Source organism: Nuphar pumila, chromosome 7, assembly GCF_984573655.1.
Source record: "Nuphar pumila chromosome 7, dmNupPumi1.hap1.1, whole genome shotgun sequence".
NCBI lineage: Eukaryota > Viridiplantae > Streptophyta > Magnoliopsida > Nymphaeales > Nymphaeaceae > Nuphar > Nuphar pumila.
This window is the reverse complement of record NC_143255.1, coordinates 119,632,784-119,641,542: the sequence shown is the minus strand read 5'-3', so window position 1 is coordinate 119,641,542 and position 8,759 is coordinate 119,632,784. Positions and strand designations below refer to the sequence as shown.

Genomic DNA, 8,759 nt, shown 5'->3' with positions numbered 1-8,759 from the left:
ATAGCTGGATATATATGGCAAAATTGCATTCAGATTCAGACTTGGATGCAAGATACCACACTCAATTCCATCTAAAACTAGCTGATCCGATGCATATACTATATCATATTTCCGCTTTTAATTGAATTTGGATATGAGATTTTGAAACCTATCCAATTCTTCAACTTCTCATAGCCGAAAGTTTGTAATAATTACCAGATTCCGGAAAGTTGAAAGTGGTCAGTTGGATGTTTTGCCTAGACATGATTTAGTTGGAATCCACCAGCTAGGTCTTCATTGGACAGGTGGGAAAGAAAAACCATGTGAGCAGGGCCAGTTTGGTATCAGTCGGCTGTGAGTCCCATCTGCCACCTGGCCCACTAAGCCATTATAAGCAACTGTGACCCACTAAACAAGTCCAAATTATGTCTCAGCCTTAGGGCTGGTAAACGAGCTTTAAGTGTTCAAGCTTAGTCATTCTTGTGGGTGAGCCGCGCCAAGTTCGAGCTCATAATCAGCTCGAGCTAAACGAGTCGAGCTCAGCCAAGTACCTATAGTTTATATTTAGCTTGCCGAACATATTTTATGAGCTTGAACGAACACTTTAATAGCCAAACATGAGCAGAGTCACAAGCAGCTTGGCTTGTTTCCCAGCCCTACTCACCATCGTATTTGGGTCCAACTCCTTCGTTGATAGCCGACTTTATCACCACCGGTAATCGGTTGTGGGATGGTTATTTGCATAAAAGTCCTTAACTCCAATAACTCTCTCTCTCTCTCTCATAGAGCGGGTGCAAGGGAGATTGTCGTCTTGGAAGGCTCGATATTTATCTTTTGCAGGACGATTGACGCTAATTCGTCATGTTTGGCCAGATTACCAGATTTTTGTATGAGCATGTCCATTATACCGACGACAGTAGAACGGACGATTAACCGCTTGCTTTCGTACTTTCTTTGGTCTGAGAATGCGTCTCACAAAAACTACTCGTTTGTTTCTTGGCAGCAGCCTGAGGCGGCTTGGAGATTCCGGCTCTGAGAAAGAGGAGCATCATTTTAGTCTTAAAGTGGGCATGGGTCGCTTTTACATCTCTATCTCCTTGGGCTACGTTTGTTAGGCAAAAATATGATAGTCTACTTGACTCCCTTCTTTCGACGCTCAGTTCAGTGTGCCATTCGTCCCTCTGGTTGGAGTGCCGGAAAACACTTCGCTCCTTCACTGACAGGGATCTTAGGCCTGACCATGGTCGCCCGTGGCTTCACTGGACCATGGCGAGCGGAGATAGGTTCTCCATTAAGCTTGTTGCTATCCGGGATGGACTGGTTTTCCACTGATTGTATATGGGGTAAGGGGCCCGCTCTAAGGGCAAAAGCTTTGGCGTGGCTAGTGCTTCTAGATCGTGTTCAAACCTAGATTAATGTCAGGAAACGGGGGCTTCAATTTCCCACCATGTGTTCTTTGTGAGAAAGCAGTAGAGGACACAACTCACCTATTTTGGTTTTGCTCGGTACTTCTAGACCTATTTTTTCAAACTTGGGGTGCACCGTCTGTTCAAACTCGTTTTATTCGGGACCTCTTGCTTGGTCCCATGATTTTACGACACAAAAAAATAGAGATTATTGTGGCGGGTATGGTTGTTTTCATCATGGTGGGTGATTTGGACTGAAAGAAACAATACCTTTTTCAGGGGCATCAAATTCGATTTTGGAAGGCTACGTTAGTGGGTTATGTCTGATGTGTATCTGACTCTTAAATTACATAGTAGAGATCGGGGGTTGGATCTACTGCAAAGTCACCATCTAGATGGTGGCCATCTTACTCTTATGTTCCTCTATCATCCAATATTCTGTTGGTGGATATATTTTGGTAATGTTGAATGATGAATGCTCTCTCTCTCTCTCTCTCTCTCTCTCTCTCTATATATATATATATATATATATATATATATATATATATATATATATATATATATATATATATATATATATATATATATATATATAAAAGAGAGAAGTGGTTCCAACACCATTTATATCCCTGGTTATCCGACGCATCTTTAGAAAACATAGTTCCTTGAGTTTTATTGCTTAATTCAAACTTGCACATGTATTTATCAATTCCTTATTCGCTAAAAACCACACTTTGAACCACCGAGGTGGTATCCATGTGGTAAGCAGGGTCCTGTGCCAAGCTGAAGGCCCAGGTTCGAATCCCTCTGCTACATGGGGCTTAAGAGATATCTGGTAAGGGTCTGCCTAACCCCAGCTAGCCTATTAAAAAAACCACACTTTGAAATCAATCGATTTTAACAAGAATCCTTGATTTTTTTAATCGAGTTTCTAGTGCAATATATATGAGCTATTAAATCTTTTAGTTATCTAAAACCACATCTAAACATGATAATACATGTTTTCTACTAAAATGAACTATAGATATCACATCTAAATTCTAAAGCTTTGGATTAAGCAAAATATATATATATGCAACTATATTTTCTAAAGGGATGTGGGTCGGTCTGGGACATAATGATGTGGGAGCTACTCATCTCTCTCTCTCTCTCTCTCTCTCTCTCTCTATATATATATATATATATATATATATATATATATATATATATATATATATATATATATATATATATATTCCCCATGAGAAAGGCATCCCATGATGATAAGGCCATCCCAAGTATGAAAAAAAAAAACATATGTAATCCATTCACCGGGGTGGTGAAAATGGAATTAGGTATTAAATGCATAGAAAACCTTATTGACTGTAGGCCTCACAAGAAAAAGGAGTTGCGATGTCTGTTTCACCTACGTAATCTCCCATTTTCTTGTGTAAAATGGGTGAAACAAACGGGGTCCTAAGAAATATACCTAAAGCTTGAGACTAATATTTCTTCATTATTTTAAGAAAATGACGATAAAGTCATTACACGAAGCTGAAAGTCTAGATATGTTTTGGAATTGACATCCCTTGTTGCACCACACCATTTATTATATTGACCAATCTTGATGACTCTTATATAGTAGGCCGAAATACCAATGCAAGAAATGCTATTTTCATAATCATTTGGTGGATTTGTGAAAAGCTTGGAATTTGAGCATATAAAGAGCATTCCTTAAGCTAAATGTATATATCAGAATCAACCTATGCAGAGGTCTCTTTTAATTGATATTCTTTTCGTTCATCAGAAAAAAAAAATCATCCTATATATGTGATGTACCAATTAAGATTGATTTAGCTTGGAAAATGATGTTTCTCATAATATATTGTAGCGAATCCCGGGAAAGTTTTCTGCATATGAAAGCAAAATTTCGAAGGAGCACCATGTCATTGTCCACTATAGATCCAATTATCTTTACCTCCTTTTCAAGTTGATCTTAATCATTTCCAGTCAAACCAAGCCATTAAATGATATTAATTCTAGCAAAGAAATGAACGGATGAAATGAATAAACAAGTACTCTCTTTTTTCTTAGAAGCCAAAGAAAAGTTATATGAGAGGCTAAAACATGAAAAACTGAATAACACAATAATTCAATCAGAAGCAAAATGGATTGCCTCTTCATCTACCACGAGAGAGAGAGAGAGAGAGAGAGAGAGAGAGAGAGAGAGAGAGAGAGAGATGGCATAGAGACACTGGGCCCCATATAAAATTTAATTTTAATGTGTAGCTTTAAAAGATGGGCTTGTTAGGTTTTCCAACTAATCACATAAAATGAGGTCAACCAAACAGGTGAGAGGTCAACCAAACAGGTGAGCTCTCTCTCTCTCTCTCTTCTATTTATGTGCAGGGCAACTTTTTGAGTTAGACCAAACACCAAAGGCAACCAGACGCTCCCAGCAGTGTGCTACTTAGAGTGTCTCAAAACAATGGGAGGGGGGTCATGGATGGAAGTGTTAGTGAAGGTCCTCAAGGGCATCACTCTGTCAGACATTGCCTTGTCGCTTGTTGGCCTCTTCATTTTTAGTTCCTTTATGAACAGACTCACGTGCAAAGGAGTCATGCACTGGCCTGTATTTGGGTGCATCCCCACTGTCTTCATGCACATGAATGATATCTTTGAATACCTCACCAAAGTCATTACCCAAGGGGGTGGAACCATCCCTTACTGGGGAATATGGAAGGGTGGTGCATATGGGCTCGTCACGGTCGACCCTGCCAACATTGAGTACATGCTCAAAACCAACTTCAAGAACTACCCCAAGGGGAAGTACTACAGGGAGAGGTTCTCCGAGCTGCTCGGCAACGGCATCTTCAACGTCGATGATGACATGTGGAAGGAGCAGAGGAGAGCAGCGAGCATGGAGATGCACTCGGCAAGGTTCGTGGAGTACTCGGCCAAGACCATTGAGGAATTGACTCACAACAAGCTCATCAAGCTTGCAGAGAAGCTCAGCAAGGACGGCGAGACCATCGACCTGCAAGACGTGTTCCTGCGCTTCACGTTCGATAATATATGTATGGCTGCATTCGGCATCGATCCAGGGTGCTTGGCTATTGATCTTCCGGACGTGCCGTTTGCGTGCGCCTTTGAGCATGCCACAGAGCATTCCTTGTTCAGGTCATAATTACTTGAAACTTCTTAATACCTCAAAATCTTGCATTCAAGTTAGTTCAATTGGCTCCAACGGGGGTTGGCCTAGTGGGGTGCGGCCTTGGCTGCTAGAAGGACAGTCAAGGTTCGATTCCCATGAGCGTCGCCCCTCTGCACAAGCCTAGCATAGGCCCCAGGGGCAGGGTCCTAGCCTCCTCGGAGTTTTACGCTGCCATCATGATGACCGTAGGTATGGCAGGCTGAGCCAGCACAGCCAGGTCTTCGTGCCGGGTGCGGTGGTTTATTCGGGTTATAAATAAAAAAAAGTTGGTTCAATTGGGAAGTGCAAAACCACACGCTTATTTAATTCATGCTTTTGAAGATTTATGAGAAATTCACTTTTTCTAAATGAAAAGCTTGCTTCTCCCAATATATATGAACATGATGAACTAACTCGATATATATTAAAAACTTATTTTTAACGATGACTAATATTTTTGCTAAAAAGATTTCAAATTTATTCCGAGTGGAAAAACATGAACTTAGTAAATAAACATTTTATTCCTTTTATGATTCTTAGACGGTTCACCTTTCATGCAACCAAACGTTTCTTAAACGCTTGCTTTGAGCATCAGTTCTTGCAGCACCTTCTTACTTTGATAATCATGGTTCAGGTTCACAGTGCCACCATACATATGGAAGGGAATGAGGCACTTTGGAGTTGGTTCAGAGAAACAGCTCAAGGAGGAAGTTAAGATCGTCCACGAATTCGCCGAGAAAACGGTGTCAAACCGAAGGATCGAGTCGAAGAAACTCGGGGGCTTAGCGCATCGATCCGATCTCTTATCGACTCTCATGGAAGCTGGTAATCCCCTCTACTCCGATAACTTCTTGAAGGATTTCTGCATCAGCTTCATCTTAGCAGGCAGAGACACTAGCTCCGTTGCACTGGCGTGGTTCTTCTGGCTTCTCAGCAAAAACCCAGATGTAGAAATCAGAATTCTGGATGAGATACTCGAGATTCTCAAGGAAAGAGAGAATCCTGGGAAAACGGGCATCACCAACATGGTGTTAACATCCAATGAGTTGAAGAAAATGGAGTACTTGCAGGCTGCACTATCAGAGTCCCTCAGGCTATATCCCTCTGTTCCCATAGACTTCAAAGAGGCACTAACAGATGATGTGTTCCCTGATGGACACATAATAAAAAAAGGTGCAAGGATTCTTTATTCCATTTACTCAATGGGTAGGATGGAATCCATATGGGGAAAGGATTGCAAGGAATTCAAGCCAGAAAGGTGGCTTAAAGAGGGGAAGTTTGTCAGTGAGAGCGTGTTCAAGTATGCTGTATTCAATGCAGGGCCTAGGCTGTGTTTAGGAAAGAAATTTGCTTATAACCAGATGAAGATGGTTGCTGCCTCCCTTCTGTTGAGATACTCTGTTTGTATTGTGAAGGATCACCCTGTGGTTTCCAAGTTAACTACCACTCTTTACATGAAGCATGGACTGCAAGTTACATTCAAGCCTAGAAAATTACTGACACAGCTACTGGCGTAAAAGTCACCATGATACAACAAGCAATCATGCAAAGTGTGATTTTTGTATGTTGTTTGGATCTCAATAATGCAGTTTGAGTATCCTACTGTTGTTTCTATTCTTGTGTAATAATATTAATATAGTCAATAGTTTTACGTATGTGATGTCGTCAGCAACTAGTACAATTTGCAATAAAAATATGGAATGCAATGTTAAAGTTGGACCTAGAATCGGTATTGTTGGTGACTCATTTAATGTGTTTAAGTCATCTTGGATTTAATTGGTGTTATTTAATGTGAGTCAGGGATCGTTCTTGATTTGATGTGGGATCATTAATTAATAGATGAGTTCTGTATTAGATGTGTGTGTGTTTTCTTGACGAGGAACCCTCACCAAGAACACTTAATGGGATTGTTCCCCTGCCAGGTAAACCCCAGGTGTGGTCACCGACACCCAAGAAACCCCAAGGTGGCTTGAAATTATGCCCTACTAGCATCAATCAAATCTTTTGTCCAGTTGTCAGGTCAAGACTTCAGAAAATCAAGAGTCCAAAGTTTCTAATAAATTTTTAAAGCTCCAAATATTATTTTTCTCAACGAAAACACAAGATCTGGTTGGCAATTCCTAGTAAATTGATCACGCCGAACGCATCTATGGTCTTGGAATCGGAAAAGAAAAAGGCACCAAAAAATATGGCATAACCCATTCAACATCTTTCATGCACATAAGTGTTTTTTAGAAAAGTGGAAAATGAATGGCTCGTGTTGTGCTAAAATATAATTAAAGAAATTTTAAATTTTCTTGGTAAATTGATTCGATCCAAGATATGTTCCTTGGTGAATAAACAATTGTGCAACAAGACCTAACTTGAGACCTAAAATTATTGGGACTTAGCTAGAACATTATATTAAAATGACTAAGATACCCTTGAAAGAATGGTAATTTTTAAAAAATGTATGCTTTGTTTTTTAGCATTATAGTTCTTTTGAAGTTGAAGAAAATTGAAAAGTCAAACACTTTTTTCAAAAAAGTAACTTGATGAAGCTAACAAAGTTATCTTTTTTACCTCAAAAATAACCTTAAATTTTTTAAAAATGTCATTATTTTAAGGATATTTTAGTTATTTTAATAAGATTGAACTCATCTAATATTAAATATAAATAGTTTAACGTTAGATTAATTTTATATATATATGAGGGGGCGGAACCAAAAAATTTATGTAGAAGGGGTTGACCATTATATATATATAACCGAAGCCAATTAATTAATTTGATGATTCATGCCTGCAAGATGAAAGACCAAACCCAACAAGAAATCAACTAATTGATTAAGGAAGATGTATGTACGAGGAAGTAATTAACTTCTTTGTTATAAGATAGAAGAGATCAAGGGATTTTATAGCCCGTTTAGTGCATGCATGGTATTCCTTGTTTTTGGTTAAAATACAATACAGCAAAGATAGAACTTTTCATGAGATTGTTAGACAAACATGAGAAATGTTCAACACCAGTGCCTAGCAGCTTCCAACCTTCCACAGCAACCAAGACGAGTCTTAGCTGTTCATGTTTACCCTCTTCTCAAACTCAAATACAGCTTGACACATTGGACAAAGGCAAGAATAAAAATGTAAATGAAGAAGGTAAGCAAGATAGGCAACTTAATTTTTATAGGAAACTAGTTTTAGGAAATGAAGAAGGTATGCTAATGCTTAGTTGGTTGGGGCCTTGACTGCTAGATGGGCAGTCAAGATTCGATTCTCATGGACGTCGCTCTTCTCTGCAAGCCAATGCATACATAGCATAGGCGGCAGGGGCAGGGGTCCTAGCCTCGGAGTCTTACGCTGCCTGCCGGCATGATGATCGTAGGTATGGCAGGCTGACCCAGTGCAACCAAGTCTTCATGCCAGGTGTGGTTTCTTCTGGTGATAAATTAAAAAAAAAAAAAAGATATGCAACTCAATGAAGGCCTATCTCTTTCCCTCTCAAAACGTCTACAAGTTGCTGCTCCTAAAATAAATAAATAAATCATTGATGATCTATGTCCCACTACTTTAATTCCTATGAATTATTCTCATCCTAGCCCATTTTCTATCACCCTTGTCTCAATGTGATCGAATGTCATTTACAACTTCCAACACATGTTCCTCTTTTTTCTAAATAATAAGGAAATCACTTTTGTATCTTGGTTGAGAGAATTTCATCTAAAGTGCTGTACCAACAAGTGCTCAATCTTTTCCATGCCATCAATTAAGGATGGATGGAAATTTGATTGCTGGTTGTTAGAGTTTCTCTATCTTAATTAAAGGGTCTCTATTTTGGTTCCAAATATTACTCTAAATAAATTAAGTGGTGTTTATTCTGATCCAACTATAACTATATTTTAATTAAAGGGTCTCCATTTAGGTCCAACTAACTAAAGCCCATCTTCTAGACGGTGGAGAGAGAGAGAGAGAGAGAGAGAGAGAGAGAGAGAGAGAGAGAGAGAGAGTACCATGTCATCACTGTGAACTACACCAAAAAATTTCATAGATGTGAGGCCTCTTCCTTAAAGAAAGTAATAACTCTCAACTTAAAGTCAATCACTCTATGTGTCACGGGACTATTTCCTTCAATGGGCCAGCGCGGCGTGACGGTCCTTCCTCACCGCCACAAGCCTACTCATCAGCTCGCTTGCCGGTCGCGGAAGCTTGTAATCACAGTGCAAGAG

The 8,759-nt window shown here is 39.5% G+C and overlaps 1 pseudogene; it reads left to right on the top strand.

Moving 5' to 3' along the window:
* Positions 1-3,870: 3,870 nt before the first annotated feature.
* Positions 3,871-6,138, top strand: LOC149833195 (cytochrome P450 86B1 pseudogene; annotated as a pseudogene).
* Positions 6,139-8,759: the final 2,621 nt, after the last annotated feature.